Source organism: Canis lupus, chromosome 31, assembly GCF_003254725.2.
Source record: "Canis lupus dingo isolate Sandy chromosome 31, ASM325472v2, whole genome shotgun sequence".
Classification (NCBI taxonomy): domain Eukaryota; kingdom Metazoa; phylum Chordata; class Mammalia; order Carnivora; family Canidae; genus Canis; species Canis lupus.
The window spans coordinates 7,844,446-7,870,495 of NC_064273.1; the positions used below are offsets into that span (position 1 = coordinate 7,844,446).

The 26,050-nt window shown below is 39.4% G+C and overlaps 1 protein-coding gene across 6 annotated transcripts in view; it reads left to right on the plus strand.

Moving 5' to 3' along the window:
• Window positions 1-1,228: 1,228 nt before the first annotated feature.
• Window positions 1,229-26,050, plus strand: part of ROBO1 (roundabout guidance receptor 1) — a 1,126,854-nt gene continuing 1,102,032 nt past the window's right edge. For all 6 annotated transcript variants that reach the window (XM_025449655.3, XM_049104797.1, XM_049104795.1 and 3 more), the window contains exon 1: window positions 1,229-1,463. The gene's annotated coding sequence lies outside the window, so the exon portion shown is untranslated. The remainder of the gene's footprint in view (window positions 1,464-26,050) is intronic.

The window sequence follows — 26,050 nt, forward strand, 5'->3', positions numbered from 1 at the left end:
GAATGGGGTCTCAATTCTGTTGTATTTTTGCCTTTTGCGTTTTCATTTATTTGGTTTACACATGGATGGTGAATTTATGAGTTGGTTGTTGCTGACCTTATTCAGTGTATCACTGTCTAACAGGCATTCGGCTGTAAATTACAGACATCATAATTTTGTAATTAAATTTACATTACTATTACATCTCAAACACAATAAAATCATGCTATTTCCTAAGCTGTAATATCAGCAAATAATCTTCGATGGAACTTGGTGGAGAGTCTGTGTCATTTCAGTTTACACGAGAATTTCTCTTTTCCTCCACAAAATTAAAGGTCAAGGGAAAACCATGCTTAAGGGTTTTCAGGTCACATGTAAAGACTGAGCTATTAATATTCTAACTTTTAAGACAGATACATTTAATGATGACCTACCGAAGTGTTTTTGCTCAATGTTAAAGTATTTCAAATCGCTGGTCATCACAGGCCTGCCTCCCTTGAAATCCCCTTGTTGCGCCAATTTGCATTGCTATTGGGTTTGCTAAAGGAGAAACTGTAAAAAAGAAAATGTGGTAATTAAGGGTAAACACTTGAAATCTTGTGACGTTAGCCAACATCTTCATGTTGACCTTTATTTCTGTTATCAGTATTCACAGATAAAATATTTCTGAATTAATTTTGCGTAATAAAAATGATGTCCATGGCATTGTCATCGATGCATTCTCCGTATCATTTAAAATATATATCAAATGTACTAATAATCCTCGCATTCCTATTTCAGCTTCTAGCATTTTAACCTACTTCGGAGCAGCCATGCATTTCCTAGAATAAAATCAAGTATTATTTCACATGGGTGAAGTGCAGTAGTATCTGACTACATACACATTTCCTGGATTTCTATCCAAATAACTCATGCGAGGGAGCAGAAAAGAGGCTTTTTCCGCCAAAAGTATCCGTGAATCTTCTTCAGAAAATGTTCTTTTAAGACCCTTTGTATTGCCAAAGCCACTCTGCACAGACAATTAAAAGCCAAAATGAAATGATAGATCACATGACAGGAGTTTCAATGTGAGGGTCCCCCCCCCCCCGCCCCCCGGTTAAACATCGCAGCAGGCATCACAATACCCGAGGTAACGAATCAATTAAATCCACCTCCCCTGGGCGCCTCCGAGTTGGCGCCGAGCAGTAGGACCCAGGGGCCTCCGCAGCCACCAATAGAAGCGCACACTCGGGCCATTTGCATGCGCCGCGTCCGCTCCGCGCTGCTCTAGGAACCCGGGAGCGGGGCTCCGAGACGGCTCCGCCGAAGCGGGATCGGGTCTTCCCAGGGAGCCGACGGCGGGAAGAAACCCGACTGGCCCCCGGCCCGGATTCCCTCGCCCTCGCGTTTGAGAGTCGCGCGCGGCCTCGGCGGTGGCTCCCGACCCGGGGGGCTCTGCGGTCCGCAAAGTCGCGGCCCGGGGCTTGGACGCCGTCTCGTGGAGGGTGAGTCCCCCGCGCGGCGGCCGAGGCAGCGCCCGCAGGCTCGGGAGCGGTCGCGGGGACGCGCTGCGCTCGCTCGGTGGCTGCCCGCGCGCCGGGTGCGCCCCGACCCCGCGGGGTGCCCGGAGATTGCCGCGACCGGTGGCGCTGGGGCCTCGCGGGGGTGGACTCCGGAGCCCTCAGGCCACGTCGAGAGTGCCGCCTGCGCCCGGGCGGGACTCCACAGGTCTCCCTGCGGGGATGCGGGTTTCTGGGTCGGCGGCTCTTCGGAATCCCTTGCGAGTTGTTCCGAGCGTCCGTTCCGGGCGGGCCGCCCGCTTCACAGAGAAGTTTCGGGGCTGGGGTCTGCGGCGCGCGGCCGGGTTGCCCGCGAGCGCGGATGCGGGGCGTCCTGGGGCCCGGGGGGCACCGCCTCCGAGGATGCTCCGGGCGCCGCCGCGGGGCAGGTGGGCAGGAGGCGCCCCGACTTTGAAAGCCTCCGTCTCAAGGGGGGCGCCAGGGGGCTTTGGAGGACGCGCCGCTAGAGGACCCCGAGGAACCCGCAGGGAGACGGGCGGCGAAGTCTCCCGAGACCCGCGTCTGCAACCTGCGGCTTCTGCCCGGACGGCAGCGCGGCCGCGGGAAGGCGGGGGCCGAGGCCACGACGGAGGGGCTGTACCTGGGGAGCGGGCAGGACGGGAGACCGGTGAATGACCGGCGGCGCCCCGTTCTCCCCGCACAAAACCACGCGCGCGGGACGTGCGGGGAAGCGCTCCAGGCTGGCGTTTAGCTGGAAAAGGTACTGGCGGGAGGTGCGGGCGCCTCTGCACCGGCGACCACTGCCCCTGCCGGGCCCTCGGCCCCCGCGCTCCTCCCGCTCGTGCGGCTCGACCCCGCAGCGCTGCGGACACAATGCGGGAGGCCCCGCGCCGCGCCGCGCCATCCCCGGGGGCCCCGCGCAGGAGACGCCCCCAGGCCCGCAGGGGTCCCGGGCGGTCCGGGTACGGGCAGGTGCGGGGGCGGGGGCGTGCGAGGCACCCCCTCCGGGTCTTCGGTCCGGAGCTGCTCCCGCCCCCGAAAAGCCCTGGGGTGCGCCCCCAACGCCCTCGAGGAGGCGCAGGAGAGGGGACGACAGCGGGGAACGTTGATGAGCCTGCAAGAGAATGGCCGCAGGTGATTCGGGGCAGTGCGGTCCTCAGCCAGGCTTTCCTTGGCGCTTTTAAGTGCGCTGCTCTGAGATGCGGCTTTGAAATGCGCGTCCGCGGCCTCTCTGCGGCTGGACGGGGCAGGCCTCCAGACCCGGGCTCGCTGGAGACCCTTCTGCATCTGCAGGCGGGAGGCTGCAGGGCCGGGGCCTTCATTTCGCGGCGTCATTTACCCCTGACCTCAGCACCTCCCACCCTTTCACGCCCTCACCAGGGAGTGCCCTGACCTTGCAAACTCCTCTGGGTCATCTGCCCCGTTTCTTTTTAAGTGATTGTGTCAGGCTGTGCCTTACAAAGGCCTGTGAAGAAATGGTTTGTGTATTTCAAGTAGTGGTGGGAGATGGTTTAATTTGGAGGTGGATCTTCAGCGCCCGGGAGCATTTGGAGGAAGGGGCAGAGATGAAGGACTCTAGAATGGCCCACACGGGGTGTTGGTTGCTTGAAGGAGAACTTTCAGAGGAAATATACGTCTTTGAGCACATGGGGGGCGGGGGGGGGGGCGGGCGGGGGTTGGTGGTGATGGAGACAATATCATTGCATTCTTTTCCCACTTAGAATTTCTCCTTCATTACGGTTGTTTGGGAACTAGGATGTAATACTAAATAGAAAATACTTTGAGAATCCATCTGTTTATGAGGAGGCCAGCTAGAAGTGTGGTAGTTAGGCTTGGGCCCAAACTTGGATGCTCCTCAGACCTATTATTTTGAGAGATTCAGTTTGCTACTCTGAATCCTGTGTCTCTTCTGTATCTTTTGAAAGCTTTCTGAAAGGCATGCAGCATGTTGATTTCATTAATGGCTTTATTAAAGGGTTAGTGGGTGTTCCATCAGTCCCTTCCTTTCCTCCCCCAAAAGGAAAACAAAACAAAACGAAACATCAGCAACAGCATCTAAGAACACACACCAGTGGGGTGAGGACTTTGTGTGTGTGTGTCTTAGGAACCTATCTTCCTCTCACAGGAGGGGAGGGTAAAACTGAGGATGCAGGAGTAAGGAGTGAGGGCATGCACCTCATATCGTTACTATGGATTTTGGACTTCCTTTAACCCTTCTCCACCCATCTTCCTGCATGCGTCTTCCAATTTAGCCCTGTATGATCTGCAGAATTGAAGCACAATGACACAGCTACAGATCCCTGATGAAGGCTGGCTTCAGAACACAGCTGTTAATCACATGTTGGGTGGATTTTTCCACATACTTCCTTTTACTTCCCTTTTCTTCACGTCCCCTGTCCTTGAACCAGCATAGTGTTACCATCTTCTAGGCTATATTCTGCAAGGGGTTAGTGATTTCTAGTGGCAAAGCACTGTCTGGGTATGGGAGGAGGACAGAGATTCAACAGCTGCCCTGGAGTCCCATAGGTTTAAAGCTGACTTTCTCTTACTGTGTACTGCACAGAATAAAGAAAAATATCCTGATATCTCCCCAAAGAGAATTATATTGGCCTGTATAATTGTCTTTATTTTATTGCATAGTGGAATCAATTCAGAAACAAAATAACATTGGTCAGAAATGAAAGGGAAGCTATATGCTCACTTGCAATATTTGGAAACTAATGTACTCAGCTGTGAGAACTCACCTTTTGGCATCCATCTATACTTGATATATTAGGAGCTATTTTTATTCAAGCAAGATTTACTATGTTACTTTCATTATGAGGCAGAGCAACTTAAGACACTGCAGAGGTGTGAGTTTTAAAAGAAGAAGAAGAAAAAAACCAAAACAAAACAGGGCAGCAAAGCAAGCCCTTGGCAGCTTGATGAATGAGCAGGAGCAATGCACCATTTGAAATGTAACTTGAGGTGAGGTTCCATCCAGTCCACTAGAGAATGAGTTCCTCCTTATAGTCCAGAAAACTCAACTGATTTCCTCTCTCTCTCTCTTTCTCTCTCCCCCCGCACCTTTCTCTCTCATTCTCTCTCGCTCTCTCGCTCTCTGATCTCTGAGTTCAGAAACATAACCATAATAACATACAATAGACTAGACTTACTACCTGGTCACATAATAATTTATGTCTAAATTTGCTATTGAAGTGAGTGAGCAATATTCCTGTTAATGCATTCATGGTAATATCTAAAACATATTAGTGTCCTATGAACTGGCCAAGTCTCCAATGCTATAGGAAATAGAGGTGTTAGAAGAGTAGCTGACTTACCCTAGGCCACATAGGAGAAAACTGTAGACATAGCATTAGGCATCTTACCTGCGATAGATATTTCATTCAATTTTCACATCATTCTTTTGAGGTAAGAATCTTCTTTAGATTTCTTTAATATATGAAGAAACTGAAGCTCAGAGAGGTTAAGCAAAATATACACAGTCATTCAGCAAATAGGGGAAGATCCACAATTGGAAACAAGTTCTTGCTCATGACAGAGTACATGCTTCTCCAGTTTCCATGGGACTGTATTTCCCTCTCGTATTTAGAGAAGTTTCATTATTTTTAAAAATTTTGTTTCAGCACTCATAATTTTTTGATCTCAGTATCCTTTTCATGTCCAAACCATTCTTGGCACCACCCTCAGACCAGTCTTCTCTAAACAGTGACTTTGCAAGGATGTCATAGTCAGAGAAAACTTCTTTAGTAAGAAAGCCCACCTCTCTAATCATTGCCCCAACTGTACCATCATCTCTGGAAGTTAAAGAAGAAGCATAAAAATTAGAGTCTTCATCATTTACTTCAAAATTTGCACAAATATGGCCAAGGAATCTGGAAGAGTCCATTACGTCATTCTGAGACAGAAATTGTACACCTCCACCTTCATATTTCCACACACATGGCTTCTATGATCTGCATGTTTCCCCACTTTAACTTAGCCAAATCCTACGCATTTTTAAGGGTGGTTCATGTTTCTCCTCCACCATGTAATCTCTGAGCATTCCAACCTTCATGTTTCTCCTCTACCATGTAATCTCTATTTCCAACCCTTCTAGTTTTATACATCTCTGAAATTTCCAATAGATTACAATTTCTGCCATTTTATTTGGTCTTTATTTGGAGTTAGGAGGAGTAAGCTGACATTTCTGGAGCACTCTATATCATATCTTTTTACATAAATTACCTGTCAGATTCAGCTTTCTATTTGTTCATTATATTTCTGCATTTAACCCTCATGCTCCTCAGTCACCCCAGATGGTGTCTAGAGTTTCACTAATGAAATCCAAATTTTATGTCTCTAGTCCACATAGTGCTCCTGATTGCTACTCCTGTATTTCCAAAAATCTACTTGATATCTCCAGCTAGAGATGTATTGCAAAAATTTGTAAGGAAAATATAGTAAAGGAAATTACTCAAAGGTACATGTATCATTTTTCCTACCATACTTGACCTTCTACTTGGTTTTCTAAGTCCTAAGTAAGTCCATCATGCATCAGGACAAAATCACCTATGACATGTCCCTCTCCTTCATCCACTACACTCAAGTAACAACAACAACAAAAAAATACACACACACACATATATATTTACTAATGCTTTTATTTTTCTTGAACCTAGCTTCTTTTCTCCATAGACAGCCTTGCCCCCAGTTCCCACTTTTAATTCTTGGGATTAGCCTTCTAAACTAACAACTCACCTCCGTTCTTGCTCCATTTAAATCCATACATCATATCTGCAAGAGTCCTCTTTCTAGAGCACAAGTGATGAAGGTTATCTTGTTACTGAAGGTGCTCTATCATTTGGACTCAGAATTCCTCTCTTCAGTTTTTAGCTTTATCAATTACTATGAAAATCTACTTGCATTTTCTCAAATACTGAGGCTATATCATTCCTCTCTGCTTTTGTGTGTTAGAACTTTGGCTCATAATGGTTCTCACTTTTCTTGATCTTTGGATCTTTGGAAACACAAAGCAGCTGTTACCCTTCTGTGAAGACCTTCATGTTAAGCAAATAGATTTAAATATACCTCCTTTAATGCTTTCTTAATAACATCTCTGAAATTCTGTTGTATATATTTATTCATTTTTATCAAGAGACTGAATTCCTCAAAGCAGTATTTTCCAAACTTTGGCCACTGAACCAAGGAAACCTCTTAATCAAGAAAAATAACACTGAAATAACACTCCCTTGACCCCCGATCAGATTGAATACGTTAAAATATGTGCAGATAGGACTCTGGAATCCATATTCCAACAAGCATTTCAGATGTAACTAGGCACATGGAATTTATCACAACAGTTGCTCCCCAAATCAGCTAGGTCAGTTTGGCGCTCAATTTGGCAGTTTGGGAGAAGCCATCAGTGTAGCTTTTTAGATCTCACTGAGGACTATGGGCATGTCTTCTTGGATTACTGTGCTTCAAAGAAATACTTGATCACAGAGCATAGTGTGTCAAATCATGTGATTCATTTTTTTTTTAATTTTTTTTTTTTTTAAATTTATGATAGTCACAGAGAGAGAGAGAGAGAGGCAGAGACACAGGCAGAGGGAGAAGCAGGCTCCATGCACTGGGAGCCCGACGTGGGATTCGATCCTGGGTCTCCAGGATCGCGCCCTGGGCCAAAGGCAGGCGCCAAACTGCTGCGCCACCCAGGGATCCCCATGTGATTCTTTTTTAATGAAGCAAGAGACTCCTGCATCAGAAGGACATACTGGTTAAGAGCACAATTTCAATAATCACATAAGAAGATGGCCTGTAGAGTTGAGATGCTATAATGTAGAGTATTTGGAACTTTACTGACTCTGACTTTGTGATATGACATGTTTGGCAGAGATGGAGAAAATAGAGAAGCAAATGTCTGTAAATTACCACTTGGATTATGTAAAAACATAGTAAACAAAATTTAAACCTTTTGTGCACAGATTACATCTCCCTCCAAGAGGTAACTTAATAGTAAATTTGTTATTTTCATCCCCATGTATTAACTTTTGATACATGTACACCCTTCATGTATAGTATTGTATTAAATAACTATATTATTTAAATAAGTTGTAACATACCATGTGCATTCTCAGGAATATTGATTTTTGTGATTTAAGTCAATGCAGGAAGACTTGATTCATTCATTTTCATTGCTGTATAGTATTCCATTTTTTAAATCTACCACAATTAGGCACTTCCAATTTCTATAACAGTGTAGCAATGATTTGCATGTGCATGTGCATGCATCACTGGGAATGTATACAATTCTTTTTTTCATGGATATGCCTAAGAATGAAATTGTTTGATTATCTGGAATTTACTGATTTCCTGTATTCAGGTATTGCCCAAATCCCACACAACACATGTAGCATTTATACTTACCAAGCACATTTGTGAGAACTACCATTCTGTCTACACTTGGCAAAATTTAATATTGTCAATTTTACCAATTGAATAGTTTTCATTTTTCTTTCCTGATTGTGCAGTGAACATCTTTTCATTGAGAATTCAGCTGTCTTCACTGTGAATTACTCAAAAAATATTTTACCTTTTTTTTTTTTTTTTTACTGCAATATTTATCTTTTTCTTGTAGATTTATAGAAGTCCTTTATATATCCTACATCCAAACTCATTTTTGGTTAAACTATTTGGTTGAAAATATTTTTCCCTGGGCTGCATCTTACTTTTTCTGGGTTTTTTAGTGTGTCTTATTTTTTTAAGTATATTTTGTTTCATTAAAAGTAATAAAACTTTTACATTATGTTTTCTCTTTTTTATGTCTTGTTTTAGAAACCATTCCTTATGGTGAAGTCATAAAATATTCTCATATATTTTTAAGTTTTCAAATTTTGCTTTTTACATTCAGCTCTTTGATCTATCTAGAATTGATTTTAGTTTTCATGTGCTGAGAACTGTGGTTGTCACGTATGAATGTTCCATATGTGGTTGGATTCCTTTTTTGCCTACAAGGCTACTTGGCATCTGTCCGCATTTGAGACACATTTTTTTCTGGTCATTGTCTGCCAGGTTGGTATGTGGACCATTATCTTGAGGAAACATCACAATGTTAATGAACCAGAGTAAAATCATTAATTAAGATTTCAACCCAAATAGGTTTATATTCAGTTAGAATTAAAGACCAGTGCTTTTTATGACAAACTGTATAATCTCTTTAAATGGTTTGTGAATTGTTCATGCGTAATGAGTCCTTTAGCTATGCCTAGCATAATTTAGTTCAGTTTTAGTTCTTACAGAGAATATTAATGAATATCCCAAAGACACACTTTCCTTGTTTGTAAGACTAGCAAAGTAGATCAAAGGCAGAATCATGATTCACTCAGGAATGAAGCGTGATTGACCATTTGCCAGGTGTATTATATAACCCATAGGAGGAACGATATTTTAGCACAACAGCCAATAGCTTCTGATTGATGCATATCCCTTGAATAAGCACTTAAAATATTAAAACAATGGCAAAAAGTTTAGATAGGAAATTATTGCAGTGCGCTGTACATATTACATTTTACCTTGGAATGAGGAACTAGGGGGACTGTAAAAAACCACTTTACCTGCTTATATATAGTGATAGCCAGTTTCTGTAAGAATTTGCTTTTTATCCTATAATGGACAAGAAAATACCACACAACTGTGGTTGGCGCTAAGCCAAGGCTTGGATTATTTAAATATTGGGTATTAATTTAAGAGATTTTTGTATTAATTTAAGAGAGTTTAAGAATGGTCCAGTTTGGCCAATGAAAGAATCTTCTATTTATAAGCTTCTCTGAAAAAAAGGCAAAAACATTTAAAGAAAAGCCTCTGCCTACACTACAAATTACACCCAGCCCGTTAATTCCAGTTTTTCCAATTAATGTTTTGGTCATAACTTGGAGCAAGGAAAGGAACTACTTAGGAAAAGAGCAAAGTCACAGTTTACCTTTTCTTATTCATTTCTTTTGTTGCCACTTTCTGGACTCTGCCCTTCACGCTCAGATCTGGGACTATTATTCTAACTTCTTTCCATTTTTCTCACTTCCCCGCTAGGCATAGTGTCTCTTTCACTGTACCACACACTTACTGTCCCTCAACACAGCACTTGGTTTCCAGCTAATTGCCTTTGCCTTTCTATCCTCTTAAAATACCCTTCTCCTCTATTTAGTGAGGTCATATTCATCTTTCAAGATATAATTTAATGGTTACCTCCATTTTGAGGCATTTCCTAATTTTCCCCTAGGAAGCTCATCTCTCTTCTCTTTGTGTTTTAGTGGAAATTAGCACCTACCTATACTCTACTTCTTATTAAATATTTTATTTATTTATTTATTTGAGAGAGAGAGCACACAAGTGGAGGGGGCAGAGCAGAGGGAGAAGCAGATTCCCCTCTTGAGCAGGGAGCCCGATGTGGGGCTCCATTCTAGGACCCTGGGATCATGGCCTGAGCCAAAGGCAGACGCTTAACTGACTGAGCCACCCAGGCGCACCTGTACTCCTCTTTATTACAAGTGGTACTCATGTGCCATTTTTAATGACCATACTAACTGGGATAAAGATGATGAACAGATTCTTAGTGTATTTGTCTAAACCTGCTATTAAAGTATCATTGAATATATTCCCTATGCTGTGCCTATTAATCTCGTGACTTACTCAGTTGAAATAGTCACATTGTACATAGTCAATAGCCACATGTGGCTAATGGCTAATATAATGGATCAAGCAGATATGGAATAGTCCATCATCTCAGAAACTTCAATTACACTGTGCTGGGAAGAATAAACTCATGGTAAAATTTGGAACAAATGAATGAATGAATGGAGATACTAATGGCCTTTGATTTTCAGTGAATAAGTGCCACTAAGTTGGATTGTCAAACATTATCATATCGGTGAGGGTAATTTCGCAACTTACAGATGTTAGCATCTCTTGGAAATAAACACATGATCTCAGCCTAACCAGGAAGGTAATAACAATATGAAACTCCAAAGAAACCAAAGGGAAGGGCACCCGGGGCTCAGTCAGAAGAAACTAAGGGAGAGTTAAAGTTAATCTTTGATGATCTCCTTACATACCATCTCTTTAAGATTTAGATTCCTTCACAGGTGGAAGTAAATTCACTCACTCTCAAATATCAAATAGAGATCAACTAGAATGGCTATTACCAAAAAAAAAAAAAAAAGTGGGATGCCTGGGTGGCTCAGTGGTTGAGCGTCTGCCTTCAGCTGAGGGCATGATCCTGGGGTCCCGGGATCAAGTCCTACATTGGGCTCCCTGCATGGAGGGAGCCTGCTTTTCCCTCTGCCTGTGTCTCTGCCTCTCTCTCTGTGTCTCTCATGAATAAATAAATAAAATCTTAAAAAAAAGAGTAGAAAACACCAGTTGTTGGCAAGGATGTGGAAAAATTGGAACTGTTGTGCACTGATGGTGAAAATGTAAAATGGTGCAGCCACTAAGGAAAATGGTATGGTATCGTGGTTCCTCAAAAAGTTAGGCAGAATACCATATGATATAACAATTCTGCTTCTAGGTGTATGTCCTTAAATATTGGAAGCAGAGACTGGAATAGATGTTTGCTCCCATGTTCATAGAAGCTTTATGTACAACTGCCAAAGTAGAAACGACCAAAATGTCCATCAGTGGGTAAATTGATAAATGAGATGTTCTATATACTTACAGTTAATTATTATTTCAGCCTTAAAAAGGAATGAAATTCTGATACACACTACAGCATGGATCAACCTTGAAAAAATTATCTTAAGTGACAGAAGTCAGACAAAAAAGTTAAATACCGTATGGTTCCACTTGTATGCAGTACCTACAATAGTAAGATTCATAGGGACAATAAGGAGAATGGTGATTGTCAGTTGTTAGGGCTGAGGGGAGCAGGGAAAGGGCACTATTATTTAGTGAGTATAGACTTTCACTTGTGGATGATGTAAAAGTTCTGGAAATGGGGACGCCTGGGTGACTCAGCGGTTTAGCATCTGCCTTCAGCCCAGGATGTGATCCTGGAGGCCTGGGATCAAGCCCCACCTCAGGCTCCCTGCATGAAGCTTGCTTCTCCCTCTGCCTGTGTCTCTGCCTCTCTCTCTCTCTCTCTCTCTCTCTCTCTCTCTGTGTCTCATGAATAAATAAATAAAATCTAAAAAAAAAAAAAGTTCTGGAAATGGATAGTAGTGATGGTTATACAACAATGTCAGTATACTTAATGCCACTGAATTGTATACTTTAAAAAGGTTAATACCATATGTTTTATGTTATACGTAGTTTACCACATCAAAATTATTTTGACAAATATTTATTAAGCCCATTTGTGGTTGGGCACCCTCACCCCTTAGAAAAGATTTTTCATTCCAATGTGGCTTCTCAGTGTTCTTTAAATGCTCATTTTCAACACAGCACCATAGAATAGTCTCTCTGCCTATTAATATTAAGAAAAAGGCAGTGAGCCAGAAGAGAGTTCATGGGAAATGAACATAAATGCAACGGATCTATCTGCTCTATGGGGTGTACTTTATTAAACAAGTACACTTAATGGAGAAAAAAACACCCCCCCTTAACAATGAGTACTGTGCTTCTGGGTAAGACAGCTGGTGGGGTATGCTGGCGGTTTTGGAATGAAATGACTGCGTAACTGGATGCAGTGAAGTAGTCGTGAACCCCCAGGAGGACGTTGTGTTGGGGTGATGCAAAGTGGCCAGTAAGAGAGTGCCTTAGTCACCTGCACATGCAAACTGCTAGATGAAAGAGTAATATGATCAAATGGGATTACTCTGTGACACAAATGTATGCGGGTATAGTGAATTGCAGATTATGGAGCATCTGCTCCTCTGCTGACTCCTTGGGGGGCAGGATGTGTACAAGGAAGGGGCTTTGTGGGGATGGTGAGAACACCAATTGCTCTTGGTGCTGGAAATAGAGCAACAGTCTCACTCTCTCCTTTCATGTTTTCTTTCCTTAGTGTAAGGATTCACCTCCTGCCATAATCCGCCCTCTGATTACCCTTACATTTTCTAGGTAGGTACGGTTTGACATCTTCTGATAACTCTTTTTCATGGATGATGGTCTGGCATGCTTAAAAAGCGCCCTGAAATTTGCTGCCCTTCGTACAGCACACAGAAGTAAGGCTTTTCCTGTATTGTGCAGGAGGCATGAGCTGCGAATTGTTTTTCCAGGAGGGTAAGGCCTTGGGCTGATTCTGTCATGTTCTTTTGCCCGATGCTGTTGATTACAGGTGTTTTTCTGTCAAATTAAATTCAGCTTAGTAAACTTGAGAGCATGGAAAGAAGATCCTGATTTTATTAGCTTATTAGAATGATATTCCGACTAGACAAGTTAATCAGTTTCATTCTGAGCATTGGGGATATGAAAACTATTATTAAAGTGGCATTAGAGAATGAGAGCTTGGACAGAGGTAGGGGAAAATACCAAGGAAGGACTTGTCCTTTTTTGAGAGCTGTAGCAATAGTTAATGTATTAGTGAATATATTTATTTTGCCCTGGTTGCTGGTGCCAAAGCAGCAAAGAAATGGGGGTCATAGCTCTTCAATTTGCCTCTTCCATATCGCTTCAACTTTCCATAACTGCCTTCTTTTACTTATTTTTATAATTATTTCCACTTTAGGATAAAAGGTCTTTCAAAGTTTCAGAATCCTTTCTCCTTAAGTAACCCCCTTGTATCCTCTCCCTTCCTTTTAAAAATTAAACTTCTGGAAATAGTAGCCTTCTCTTGCCTTCCTAAGCTGTCTCTGGTTCTGCACCCCTACTCCGCAACCACCTGTAGGTCTGTGCAGCCCTAATGTGATCACTTTGAGACTTTATACATTTAGAATTTGCCAAATCAGTGGCCGAGCTTCAGACTCATCCTACTTCAGATTTTCGTGAAGTTTAACATAGATCAACTAAATTTCAGGGCACCACTCTCTTTTAGGTCTCCATACATTTGGCTCTTCTACATCTTGCTCTGTTGGTCTCTGTCTCCTCTACTAGTCTCTTAAATGCTTCCTGTTCCCCAGATTCTGCCCATAGAACTTTTTCTTGGGGTTCTGCATATTTTCCCTCCATGATTTCCTTCACTGCCCAACTTCAAACTTACATAATGGAGAATAAGATGATGGTATATGAATAATAATAACTGGTGATGATTCTTACAGATGATATTTATAGAGCATCCTGAGAAGCACCTTTCTACTTTTCTTGCACGTAATCCTACAAATCAAAGAGTAGTGGTTGCAGGCAAGGAGTCCGTGACTTTCACGTGCAGGGTTTCATGGCCAACTGGCAGAGCTTCCTTGTAAGCATGGCTCTGTTTGGTTCAAAGTCCAGGCTCTTACCATTAAAAGACCTCCTGCAATTATGTCTCTCCACGGCAGAGGTCCTCAGCTCGGCTGCACGTTAGATCCCCTGGGAAATTTTGATTTTCTTTTCGTTTTTGTTTTTGTTATGTTGTTGTTTAGTATTTTTAAATCTCCATGTCCTGTAGCCCAAATTAGTTACATCAGAATTGTTTGGGAAACAGGCTTTGATTTTCTTTTTAAAAGTGATTTAGGTGTTTCTAATGGGCAGCAGTAATGAGAACAACTGCTTTATAGTAAATATTTTGATGATATTCAAGTATATTGCTCTAGCACAGATCTCTCTTCTCAGATGTAAATTTCTACTTTCAGGGTTTACTGTATCTCTTCATCTTTCTGTCCTCACTCTTCCTCCACCACGGAAATTCTCATGTTCCAAATGAACTCCCCATCATTTATTGTTGTTGTTGTTTTTAAAGATTTTTAAAATTTATTTGGGATGGTGAGAGAGAGAGACAGAGACAGAGAGAGAGAGAGAGAGCGCTGGGGGAGTGAGGCAGAGGGAGAGGGAGAAGTAGACTCTGCAGAGCAAGGAGTCCAATGCAGGGCTCCATCCCAGGACCCTGGGATCATGACCTGAGCTAAAGGCAAACACTTAACTGACTGAGCCACCCAGATGACCCCAAAAAGAGCCTTATCACAGTTAAAATACCTGTCTCCCTCAGATGGTCAGCACCAGGAGGGAAGGATGGCCCTCTGTTTTTCAGTGTTTCTCCAATTGCTAAGAGAGTGCTTTGCATAGAGGAGCTATTCAAAAGACATGTGTTGAATGTATATAAGGGCTCTATGCAGAAACTCCTATCTCTGTCCTTTCACACGTTTTTCTCTGAGTGGAATCACCAGATACCCTTTCTCTCTCTCTGCCTCTCTCTCTGACCTGGTAAACCATCTTTGATGTGACATACACGTATGAAATTTTCTGGACTTCACCAGACAGAAATAATAGCTTTCTTTTGGCTTTACAATACACTGTTGCTGCAACTGTAATAGGGGTTATATCAAATAGCACTGCATCGGGGCGTCTGGGGGGCTCAGTTTGTTCAGCATCTGCCTTCAGCTCAGTTCATGATCCCAGCGTCCTGGGATTGAGCCCCACATTGGGCTCCCTGCTCAGCAGGGAGCCTGCTTCTCCCTCTCTTTGCCCGTTGCTCCTTTTGTTCTTGTGTTCTTTCTTTCTATGTCAAATAAATAAATAAAATCTTTAAAAACTAGCATTGCATCATCTTTGTTTCCTGTCTAAATTAAGAACATCAAAGAACTAGATAGAGGTATATGTTGTTTCTATTTGTTACCTCTGTACATATTATAGTGCCTTGCACCCAGTGATACTTAAATTCTTATTTTTGATGAATGGATGGCTGGTTTTATATATAGTGTATTCAAGGACTCTGGCAGTGGTTTTCCAGCTACTCTGTTTTAATGTTAGGTTGTGCAACTTTTTCTCTAGGAAAAAGAAGTGGAAAAATATACTGGTATCTAACATTATGTCATCATTTGTTAATGATCCTATGAGTAAGAAAAAATTGTTTTATTTGTATTCTGAATAATCAGACTTTTCACTGCTTTGTAAGCCTATGTTCATAATATAATAGACAAAAATTATAACATAAAGTGTGACCACTATTCTTAAATATTTTTTAAAAAAGTCTCTGACTTCCTTAGTGAGAGATAAATGATTTTTAGCCTTCATTTATACCTTTAATAGTGTGTAATAGTCCATTTACAGACCCCAGGGTCCTGTAGATATATATTTGGCTTAATGGCCCAAACTGAGTATCTTCAGTTTTGCCATCCTACCATAGATCATATACACAGCTTTTTGCTCTTTTGCATGTAGTTTCGACTTTGTCTGCATAATAACACTTAGCTAAATTATCAAACACACATTAGGACTTTTAACTATTAAATTTTATTAATACCATTCCTTCAATTCAATGGGATTATATCGAAAAACTGAATTTTAATATTTCTAGTAGATAATACATTAATTATTCTACATTTAGATTGCAGTGTTAATGTGCAGACATCTTTGCCTTTAATAGTGAAATGTAATGGTATAATAACTTAATTTCCATTTATTTGTGTAATGGGAAGAGAATGGGAAGCGATGTAAATAACAAATAGTCTATAAAATTTATATTTATGGAGAATTAATGACCAATTCAGTTTCCCCTTGTGTACAAAGGTATAGGATACTGAATAAATTCAGGAAAAATATGAAATTATTAAACTTTAATAGCAAGAGAAAATTTTAATTCACAAAATTATAACACTAGCATACTACCTTAGGTTTAAGCATATTTTATTGACTTTTCCTTTCATACATGAAGAGTAAAACCATCCCTACACTTGTGTTCTCCACCCTCACTGTCAACATTGTTTCCTAGTGAAAAGAATAATACATTCCCAAGCTAATGCTCAACAGATTTAGACCACATACCTACATGGGAGAACTCATTAAAAAACTTATTTCTCAGGGAACTTTAGAACAGCTAAGTATATTGCAAAATGAATTGCTTAAGTCATATAATTTTTGGTGTGGCATGCAGAGTTTCATAATGCTTACATGTTAGAGTAGCCCTAACTACCACACACACACACACACACACGAAAAAAAAAAAAAAGAGAGAGAGAGAGAGAGAGAGAAAGAAAGATAATTTAAGAAAACAGAAAAGACCTGAAAAAAATGTAGGGCTTTGCCATTTGGGACCATATCTATTATTTCCAATGAAAATTTTGGAATTACACAAATTAAATTTAAACAACATGGCTTAAACATCCATGCAGATCCATACTAATAATACAATTCCACATGTAAAGACTACAAATGTTCTATAATCATTCTCTTCCATCTGCTATAAAGATAATAGAATTGTGCTTTTTATGATATAATCGAAATTTATTTTTACAAATATTTTAAGTATATCACAAATTTTCCTTTTGTTGAACTACTGCCTCATAAGCTCTGAATCTGAATATCCAAATCAGCATTTTGTTAGTCTCTAATTCGCTATAGACAACTGATTGTTTCTTAAATTCATGTTAATGTAATGTGCGGATCTATTTGAATTTCTACCACTGTCATTTGAAATAATTTATATATAAAGGTATGTGTAAAACTCATAAAGTCGTTTTAAAATTGGAAGTATCAATATGCCTGAATCCATCAAAATCTGCAATCATATAGTTTTCATGGTTACTGAACAGCTGTCTATTTTATGACCAGAAACCCAGGTCATAAAAGGAAAGAAAAATATGAGGACAATTTTACCAACCATATTATCACTAATTTTACATATTCATATATTTACTTATATTAACAACTCTTTATAGTGATGTTATTTGATCATTTATTCTGTCCCATTCTTGTCCCATTATCTGCTATTATGGATTTCCTCTAACTGGTAGATATATTTTTCTGAAGCCCATTGCATATTTGTTCTGCACGTTTCTCAAATATTAGTCCCATCCTCCATTTAGTTATTTGATCACCCTGTTTTTCTTGGCTATCTTTTGGGTTGTGAGGTAACCATAAATAAATAGAATGTTCCATCTGTGACTGTGCAGAACACCATACTCAGAGGAACTATGATTTCTGACTAAAATCTGTGTAGGAGTCCCAGTATCCTATATAAGTCTAGATAATCAAACATATTTCCAAAATAAATGAAAATAAAGGACAGAATGCTCCAAGATTCCCACAGATTGTGTTTCTAGGTCCCAGTCTCTTCAATTAAACATTAAAAACTAGAAATATATCTGCAAGTAAAATATACTTGTGTTTTAAAAAAAGAAAATCCAGTTTGTAGAATGTGAATTCACATTCCCTGCTTGGAACTGTATGATTTAGGGGCTGGAATACACCCTTGTATAAAGAAAATAATGTTGAATAAATAACTTAGAAATTAAGTAGCAATTTGGATTTAGCTTCCTTTTTTAACAGAGTATAACTGGTGGAATGAAAATAATATTGAGGTAATACATATATTAGAAATTACATAATTTATACTAGGATTCAGTATATTTATCAACCAAGTCTATTTTATTTTATTATTTTATTTTATTTTAGTTATTTTATTTTATTTTATTTTTATTTATGATAGTCACAGAGAGAGAGAGAGAGAGAGAGAGAGAGGCAGAGACATAGGCAGAGGGAGAAGCAGGCTCCATGCACTGGGAGCCCGACTTGGGATTCGATCCCAGGTCTCCAGGATCGCGCCCTCTGCCAAAGGCAGGTGCTAAACCGCTGCGCCACCCAGGGATCCCTATCAACCAAGTCTTATGCAAATATGAGTTATCACTGAAATACATGTGTATATTTATTGAAATTATTACTTTAAGTAATACCTGTTTTTAAAAGCTGGGCTCAGGGCACCTGGGTGGCTCAGCAGTTGAGTGTCTGCTTCAGCTCAGGTTGTGATCCTGGGGTCCTGGGATCGAGTCCCACATCGGGCTCCTTGCAGGTAGCCTGCTTCTCCCTCTGCTTGTGTCTCTGCCTCTCTCTCTCTGTGTCTCTCATGAATAAATAAATAAAATCTAAAAAAAAAAAAAAAGTTGAGCAGTATTGTAGGTTCAATGATGGCTGTGAGTTGTTTTGAGGAATAAAGAATGCAAATTAAAAATGTAGTAGGTATAATATCCCAGATTATTAGAGATTGTAGAGAATCTGGAGTGTATTCCTAATCCTCTTACTTTATAGATGAGAAACCAGGGACCCAGAAGTAGAAAGTGACATCAAGAGAGGAAAATTGAGGTAGAAATTGAGATAATATAAATAAGAAATCATATTATAGATTGATGATTGAAATAATGCTTGCTTTGAAAATACTTTCTATACACGTTTTAGAAGAAGATGTTGGAAAAATTCCAAGTTAGAACATGGACTTTAAAAATTTATGTTTTAAGTACTAACATGGCAAAGTGGCAAGAAATTTATGCATAGAGTGCTTGTATCACAATTTACTTATTCGTGTCTTTCAGTAAGTCTTCTTAAATAGCAGCCTATTTCTTTGCAGAAATTAATGTAGATGTTTCTAATCTTTGATTTCCAAAATTTTGGTGTTTTTTAAGGATCAAGGAAAATATGTTAATCACATCCATGCTATACAAAAGTGTACCATTTCCTTTCTGGATGGATATATGAAAAGAATAGATTTGAAAAATTTTTCCATAAAGTTAGTCTATGGTAAATCATGAATAGGATGAATCCAACTAAATATCCCACTATCTTTAGAAGTAGAGGGAAGGGTATATAGATTGATTTAATTTTTTACTTTCTTTTTTTAACCTTGGCTATAAAGTTCCAAATCATATTTTTGTATGCTGTTGCCACTGTATCCATAAAGTAGCACCATAGCAAAGCTGATGCAATTTGCAGTATTGTACCCTTATATGAAATACACCTATATGAAGAACATATAGTTATATGAAGAAAAACATGGATTCACAGTGAGGAGGATTTTCAAGAAGAAAAAGAAAAGAAGTCATGGATGAAGACAAAAGAATAAACTGACATGGCCTTAAGCCAATTAAGTCCTTAAGGGACTAATTTATTTCCTTATAATTGTAATGATATCCTAATTAACTAAACTTTAGTATTGTGTTCCAAAAAAGGAGAAAACACATGGCATATGTTCAATCTTTGCTATCTTTTTTGTGCAAGCATTTTTACCTGATTATTTAATCTTTTCCCAAGCTTGTAGAATTGGTATTACACCATTCATTTTGAAATATAAAGAAACAAAGGCCTAAAGACACAGTCTGTAAGAAGCACAGGTAGACCTTGTCTCTCCCTCTGGCCCCAAATTCTCTGTCATACTGCCTTGCATAGCTTCCGTTACATTAAATGTAAATGAATCTTCTTACAGCCTGCTCTGATACATTTATTTGGCAATCATCAAAAATTGTTATAAGAACGAAGAAATTACAGTAATTGACCTTTTTTTCTTTTTTAAAAAAGCAAGAACTGGATTTTATTTTTTCAGAGTTAGTTAACTGCTAATAACATACATTAGCGATTTGACAAAGTTCTTTCCCTTTTTTGGAAAACACCTTGTAAGTATTATTCTATTTAGGTGTTCTGTCTCATAGATACCAGTGTTGTGATTGAAGAATTTGTTCTCAGCTAGAATATTTCAGGGCGGAGCAGGGTCAACCAATGACGATATGGCAATAAGCCGTATCTCTGTCACTGGTTGGAATAATGGATGTAAGCTGTACTTAAAGCAAAAACACTCTGAATGCTTGCAGGGCCACCTTTTATCCTTCCAAACTATAAGGGCACTTAACTAGCACACTTCTAGCTGAAATAGAAAGTTTGAATAGGAATAATCATTGGGTACAGTTTTTATCCTGGATTATAGACATGTGGGCATTTGAGGCATTCATCTGAGAGGGATTATATATGTATAATCAAGAAGATAGATAAATAGATAATTGTAGTCAATAATGATATGTTTCTTTTTTCTTTTTCATCATTTCAAAAAGTTAGGAGTTTTAAAATGTAGTCATTGTGTAAATTTTTAATAAAGGGCTCCCTACTAATACTTATTTTTCTCCATATGTAGCTTTTTTTTTATAATGGAAGTAGAGAGTTTTCCTTGACAATAGGGTTTATTTCTTATCAGTCTTTGAAATAACACTTCATATAGATACCTGCTCCTACATTAGCAATTTGTATATTATATGGTTAAACAAATGCCACTCAGATGCCATTGGATGGTAGCAAAGAAATGGAGGTCTACTTCAGGAAGAGACAGTTGGTTTTGGCCAGATCTTTGCAATAAACATGAAACAAAACAGACAAAGAGACTTTAAGTACTGTGAACTACCTTCTTGGCTCTGTTTGCCCCCTCAGAGTATCATTGTCCAGCTAAAGGTACTTAGCCCTCTCTTAAGCACTAATACCCAAACCCAGTAATGTCTGAATGATTTTTCCATCACCAGTGCTTGGGGCAGAAAGCATTTCATCAAGCACATTTGCTTTTGAAGGAAACTCCTGTAAATACAACTGCTCATGTTGCAAAAATAATTAGAGAAGGTAGTAGCAAAGGAATCATAGAAATATCTTCTGAATTTAGTGGGAAGCAGTCAGTCTAGTTTGGGACAGAAGCTAAAAAAAAAATTTCTAATGAGAGACCCAGAGTTAGACTTCATAAATATAATGAAATAGCAGATCCAGATAGAGAAGTGCCAGGAGAAACACACCTCTATAGCAGTACCGAACTAAGTGTGTTTACCATTTACTGGAGTAAATGTGCCTGGCAGTTAACACCAGAACTACCAAATGGCTAACAGGTGACTGGGGGACAGGACTTAGCTGAGATGCCTTGTCTGCACCTCAAAGGATCTTTCATCTTCCAGCAGGTAGCCCAAACTCTTCACATGCTTCAAAGTGCAGCAAGACAGCAAGCCCGAGCACAAACTGTTCGAGGTTCACTTGTAACCTGATCTAATGTTTTCTTGGCCAAACCATTTCACATAGCAACCCAAATTTAAAATTTCAGGAAACAGACTCCACTTCTTACTTAGAGAATCTGCACTATCTCATTGGAAAGGTGTGGATTTAAAAGAAGGGAGTAATTTGCCACCCTTTTTATGTTCTTCTGCATAGTCCTTTTATATCTATCTAGCAATTATATAATTTGATAGGTATCAATATAGTCAATCCTGCTGTGATGTACAAAATGTTAATTGGTAGCGTGAAACATAATTTTAACTTTTGTGCATAAAAGTAAGTTCTCCATATAAGATATTCAATACTGTTTTCCAGTAAAAATTAAAAATTAAGAAAATAACAGATGAAATGCACTGACATTTACTTAATGGATTCCTACATGCAATACCACTTGTTTATAGGCGTATTTGTATATATTACTTAAAATTTGAGAATTCAGCAGGGTATACAATTCAATATATATGCTTCTTATAAATCAGAGGATGTAATAAAGAGATTACCAGGTCTGAAAGAGTGCCTTAAATGAATATAGTGGGATTTCATGAAGTGCAATTTTAAAATTGGTACAATTTACTACTTTTATGTCAAAGTTAATGATTAGAACTTTTATGCATTTTAGAGATGGTTTGTCATAAAATGGAGTAATCATATTAATGATTTGAGATTGTCAGAATGAAACAGGTCTTAGAGTTGTTGATGCTGTCATTCAAAACTGGATCATTCCCTGCCCTCCCAATGCATGAAGATAAGTTGTCTCAGAATTATGAACTTGAAATCATTAAAATCAATTGTCTATGATAATATTCATGATTTGATTATTGATATATTGCTTTAGCAGAGTATTCTAGGGAAAGTATTCACATATAGCAAGCTGTGAGCATCCTATTGGTGGAAACAGTGGACTCTAGGTGCTCCATCCACAGTGTTTTGAAGAAGGACTGGTTCTAAGAATACACTCCAGAAAGGTTTCTTGAACATCTTCCAAAAAAAAACCTCACAAAACTTTCCTCAGTTTTTTTTTTCTTTTATCACTTACGTCTCTTTATTAAAAAAAGATTTTATTTTTTTATTTTAGGGAGAGAGAGAAAAAGAGAGCACGTGAGTGGGAGGAGGGGCAGCGGGAGAGAGAGAATCCCAAGCAGACTCCCTGCTGAGCATAGAGCCTGACCTGGTGCTCAGTCTCATGACCCTGAGGTGATGACCTGAGCCGAAGTCAAGTGTCTGACACTTAACCTACTGAGCCACTCGGGGGCCCCCGAAAAAGTAAATGTGGAGAGACCTCAGTTACCAGTTGACATTCTATTTTTAATTTTTTGCAATTTAGTATTTTATCATCATTCACATATTGTATCTATTAAATGGAATATAATTTCTTTGAGGTCACTAAACTCCCTCTTAAGGAATCAACGCAAACACAGACCATATGAAAGGACAAGCTGACATGGAAGGAGTATTTCCAGAATGAGCTCCAGGGTCACCATGTTTAAAAAAAAAAAAAAAAAAAAGTTTTGTTCTTTATTTCATGCCTCTATCTCCCCTATCAACCTTTGAATATTTTCCAGATATCCTTCTTATTAGCCCCTCTAGATTTGGGCTCACTGCAAATTGTCTGTCTAAGCATTTCTTGACTTTAAAAGTCTCTTGATCATGTCACACCTGTACCAGAGATAAAGATGAATGATTTAAAACTTCAGGAAATGATTAATAGCTTTTATCCTTTATATACAACCTTATATTTTCCTGCCTCAATTCTATAAAACTTCAGACACTAACATATCCTGTTAACAAACATAAATCCATCTGCGTGCATTTCTTTTCCTAAACTCTGGGTGATTGTTAGAAAATCAGAAACAGTTTGTATGCTACCCAGTAAGCCGCCAGATGTTTCTAGTCCTATGCACTTGCACAGACATCCTAAGTCAGCTGGGACAGAATTAATAGTTTTCTCTACCGTGTTCTAGTGGCAATCAGCACACATCATTCTGTGATACGTATGGCAATGTGCTGGCCTCATCTATCTTGGGAGTCTGTCTCTTCCAGTAGACCATGAGTAACTTGTAGGCAGGAAACTAATTCCTCAGGATGCATTCTGCCTGGGATTGTTGACAAGCAAATGAATGATATGAATGAAGATTCTAAATGAATACACAAGACAATAGCCCTACTATTTTATTACAAAAACTCTGGCAAAATCTCAGGTCACATTTCCTTTGAAAATATCTTTTCATTTTTACTCAAGACAGTGAAATACAATTAGTCAAACTCATTGTGAATGGATATCCTGCAAATCACAAACTTCTTTTTCATAACTCTGAAGAAAATGATTGCAGTTCTCACACCTATACGTTTCCCTCTGAGTGTAAATACACCTGCAGACCTTTTATTATTTTCTAACTGGAGGGCTGGTGAATAAGCTCAGCATGGCTGAGCAGAAAATGTTGGAAGATAATTGGATCTGCAGGCTCAGGTGATGGGAATGTTAAAGACTTTATGTGCAAGATTTATTTGTTTCAAGTCTACATTATATTTGAGAAAATTCAGATTTTATTTTGTCCTTTCCATTCTGGACTTTAAACCACTAGTTAATGTTTAATGCCTTTTTGGAGACTCTTCTACCTCACAATGTGTTTAAATCTCAGTAAAATGTTTCTTGTCTTCATGGGAAAATCACTTATTGTAGATACTGGGATTATAAAATAGTCTACTACTGAATTGAAAGGAGAAACCACCTCATCATTTAATTTGTGTTAAATTTACTCAATTATTCTAGAGACTCTTCTGAAAAAATAAAATTGGCCCTGTGAATCTTGAGCATTCTCCAGGATGAACAGTACCCTCTGGCTTATTTGAAGAAATAAATTACCAATCCTCAAAGGGATCCTAGGTCAGTCTTTGAAGTAGATGGTGAAGAGGCTGGTTTCTAGTGGGAGTGTGGAAGTTGGAGGGAATAAGATGTGCAGATAGGTGGCAAAAGGAAAAACTAATTCAAGTCAAACAAAGGGTGGGGGTTGTGGGGCAGAGAGAAGACTGCCTTAGGATTGAAGAAAGACTCTAGGGAGAAATAATTAAAGCAGGTGTATTCCTTACACCATTCATCATTTGGTGAGCTGGAAAGCTCTGACAGCCTTGTCATGTGTCTTTTGTGTGCTTAGCTCTGTCAGGTGATTTTATGAGTCACTTATTTTCTGACAGACCTGTTCAAAAAGCTGTACAGTATCCCACAGGTGGAATTTGTTGATAGAACAAAGAACATCTGTTATATTTTTACATTTCTAACTTTAAACAATGAATGGGGGGCGGGCAGGAATGCCTTATTTATCTATTGACTGCCTCCCTGCCTCCCCTGTTCTAGGGAAGTTCAGCTCTAGGAAATTTTTTCTCTTGCTCATTTCTGTATTTCCAGTTACTATTTTCTAGTATGTGGTAGATGCTAAGTAATATTTGTGAAATTAATTAGCACATGAATTGATTAGTCTTTGATCTCTTGCCTTGACGTAGGTAGGCTTAGATTAAGTATTAGCCATTTGACTAGTTGAGAGTTCTTACATATGCATTTAGAAAATATTGATGGTGCCATAATCTCTTTCAATTCTGGTATTGTTTACTTTCTTCTTTGAGTCCTTTGTCATACTTTTTTACTTCCCAGTTAGGACCTTTCTTTCTATAGAATGCTTTCCTTAAACTTTGGTGTGTCATATATGCTCCTAAAACTGTGTGTGCATTTACTGTCCTCTATTAGGATCATCTGTCTATATTTTGGGTGTATTCTCTTAGCAAACAGTAAGATCTGCGAAGATACCCATGTGTGTTATCTTGACCAGTGAGTTGAGTTTTCCCTAGTATTTAGTATGGTACCTGGATATAATAGCAAATTAATAAGTGTTTAATTTTTATGTATTTATTTATTTTTTGAGAGAGAGAGAGTGAGAGTGTACAAGTGGGGGAAGCAGCAGAAGGAGAGAGAGAAAGAATTTTAAGCAGGCTCCAAACTCAGCATGCAGAGCCCCTTTTGGGGGGCTCTCTGTCTCAGGACCCTGAAATCATGACCTGAGTCAAAATTAAGTCAGTCACTTAACAGAGTGAGCCAACCAGATGTCTCAAATTAATAAATGGTTTTGAATGAATGAACAGTATACACGATATTTTTAAAACTGAAATTTTTTTAGAGACTAGGAACAGAAAACTGAAATACATTCAGCCAACAATGACAACTAACTTAAGCAACTCTCCACATTACTTGTGAATGAAATCAATTAATAATTCAAGGACACTGCCACTGACTAAGTGCCTGCTGAGGCATGGAGACTGAACTATATATTTAAGGAAAACTTTGGAGCTCACTTCTAAATCATCTCGAAGTTATTAGTACATGATTATAAGTGTGTCTTTTTTAAAAATTATTTATTTGAGAGAAGGAGCTCAAAGGTGCAGTGAGCAGGAGGAGGAGCAAAGGGGGAGGGAGAGGGAGAATTTTGAGTAGACTCCATGCTGAGTGCAGAGCCCTATGTGGGGGCTTGACCTCAGGACCATGAGATCACCACCACCCAAGCCCAAACCAAGAGTTTGGCGCTTAACCGACTAAGCCACCCAGGTTGCCTCTATAAGTCTGTCTTTATAGTAGTTTCTCATAACCAGATAATGGAATGGAAACTTGGATGACTCCAAGAGCAGTAAGACCTGTTGGACAGTGAGGCATTTGACATTTTGAGGAGGTGCACCCAGGAAGCACAGAGTGAATGGCACAT